This window comes from Alligator sinensis, unplaced genomic scaffold, assembly GCF_000455745.1.
Source record: "Alligator sinensis unplaced genomic scaffold, ASM45574v1 scaffold1031_1, whole genome shotgun sequence".
In the NCBI taxonomy this organism is placed as follows: domain Eukaryota; kingdom Metazoa; phylum Chordata; order Crocodylia; family Alligatoridae; genus Alligator; species Alligator sinensis.
In genome coordinates, this window is record NW_005842167.1 from 296,595 (window position 1) to 299,082 (window position 2,488).

Below are 2,488 nucleotides of genomic sequence, written 5' to 3' on the forward strand. Positions count from 1 at the left end.
AAAGAGGCTAAGGTTTTTTATTATTATTATTAAAATGGTGGAAAATTAAAGGGGAGATCCTATCTGCAGGTTTTGAAGATTGCAAATCTGCGCATACTGCTCTTTAAGCAAGGAAAACCCTGTGCATTTTGGGTTTATCAAATTGTACGGGAGTTGTATGCATTTTCTATCAACTTTAATGGAAATTATCTGTTACTAAGTTCTATGCACTGCTTTATAATGTCCACTTTTGTTAGCTTCTGTAACCGTGTCTTAATAACATTCCCTCATTTTCCTAATTCTTCCTAAACCTTCTCTTATTGTCACTTACTGTGACTTATTGTCACAACCACCCGTTGCATCTTTTTATGGGCTCTTAAGCTACAGGAGTCTTCTGTGTAAAAAAGACTTCGGTGCAACATGACCTCGACTGTCTATTCCTCCAGTACTTCCTGCACAGATGGGCTTTGTTCTGTAGCTTTTGGATCAAAGGTTGCATCTTTCTGCAGGCTGACCTAAGCCTAAGGGTGCCTATAGACCCTATAGCCTGTCAGGGAGGTGCACTAACTCATGGCGCTTAACACAAAATGTCATTAGTTAGAGCACCATTGAATCCAACAGATGTTTGCCTCTTGGTTCAGGGGGGCTTGAGCTTGCTTGCACTGGCCCTGGCCAGAAGGTGGGGATGCTCTGGTAGCTTCCCAGGAGGCTGCTGAGCTGCCGATCTCTCCAGCTCTGCCCTTACCCCGGCCCAGCTCCAGGCACAAAAGGGAGCCCCCCTACCTTGTGCACCACCCCCAGCTACCCTGTACTCCACACTCGAGCCTCTTGGTAGCAGCAGCTCACAGCTGCCAGCTCACAGCTGCTGGCTAGGCTTTGCCATGCTGGAGGTGGGTGTAGAATGATGCCCCTTCTTGTCACAGGCCTGGCCCAGTTGCCCCAACACCCCAGGTGGGATAGCTGGGGAAAGCCTGCAAGGCAAGGGGACTCCACTCCACCTGCCCCCCCCCCACCAAACTTCTGCCATGGCAAAGCCCAGCCAGCAGCTGTGCTGCCACTGTCAAGAGGCTTGGGTAGGCAGGGGTGGGGTGAGAGGGAGATGGGGGAAGGGAGCCTCCCTGCCTTACAGTTCCCACCAGGTACCCCAGCTGGGGTGTTGGGGGAGCCAGGATAAGCCCACAAGTTGTGGGGGGCTCACTTTCCCCAGTTCCCTGCCTGAGTCTCTTGACAGTGGCAGCATACAGCTGCCAGATGACCTTCGTCATGGCCGGAGCACAGGTGGGGGGAGGTGGGGGAGGGGAGAATAGTCCCCCTCGTCTCATGGGCCCAGGCTGGCTGTCCTCAAGACCCCGGCAGAGATACCTTGCCCCACCACATCCCTCCCTCCTTCTCCCCCTCCCTTTCCCACTGCACAGGGAGGAGATTCTCCCCTCTGTGATAGCCCCATGGGCAGGGCTGGGCTGCAAATGTGCATGCAAAAAACTGACCCTCACAGGAAATTAGAACAGAAGTTTCCTACGGTGTTCTGTCCTAGAAATAGCTGATTTATTGAAGGTTAATTTTTTGCATGATCAGCCATCTTAAAAATGCCCTGTAGCCATGAATGTGTGGTATGTCATAGCTGTAGAGTGAATTTACACACACACACACGCTATTTTTTCACCTATAATATACCTCTCAAATATAACACACACCCTTATTTTCAAAGATTCCTAGAAGGAAACCAAAAACTTACCTTGGAGTATAGGCAAGTACCAGAGGTCTTGGGTTACCAGGGCAGAGGGCTGTGCACCAGGGCTTGGAGCAGTGCACTGGGCACAGGGTCTGACGGCTATGCACCACATGCTAAGGCTGGGAGCTGAGGGGTGGAGCTGTGTGATGGAGCCCAACCAGGCACGCTAGTGGTGGGGCTGTGCAAAGGGAACTGATCCAGCACACTGGCTCTGGAGCCATGTGCTGAGTCTGGGGCTTTGTGCTGTGCCACAGACCACCCAGGCCACAGACCAACCCTGCATGCCATCCTGCATGCCATCCCAATTCAGTGCACAGTTGAGGAGCGGGGCTCCCCTTGGATCTGAAAATTTGGTGGTGGGGGGGCAAAGGAGAGGAAGGGAGAAGTAGCAGCATTAGCCAGCATGGCTCTCAGAGGTGTGGCTGTTAAGACTGCCACTACTCCAGCCCCTCCCTGTTCCCAGTTTAAGGATCTTTTCCTCATATATAATGCACACCACAACTTCCCCCAGCTGGTCTTGGGGAGAAAGGGTACAGGTTCTATGTTATCAAGTGTTGTACACATGCATGCATGCATATAACATACACATGCATAGCAAGAGGCACGGATTTCTATGGGTGATATATTTTATTTGACCTACTGCATGGTTGGAATAGACAAGCTTTGAAATGCAATGCATTTTTCTTTAGGTCTTAGGGAAAAGCAGGCAGGGAAAAATTAAAAGCAGTTTGCAAGGCTTCTATTTTATTTTGCATAAGTTCACATAAATCTCCCTTC

At 50.5% G+C, this 2,488-nt stretch overlaps 1 pseudogene; it reads right to left on the bottom strand.

The window, feature by feature from the left end:
* LOC112550619 overlaps nt 1–2,287 on the bottom strand; it is a 59,393-nt pseudogene extending 57,106 nt beyond the window's left edge.
* Between the last annotated feature and the right edge of the window lie 201 nt (nt 2,288–2,488).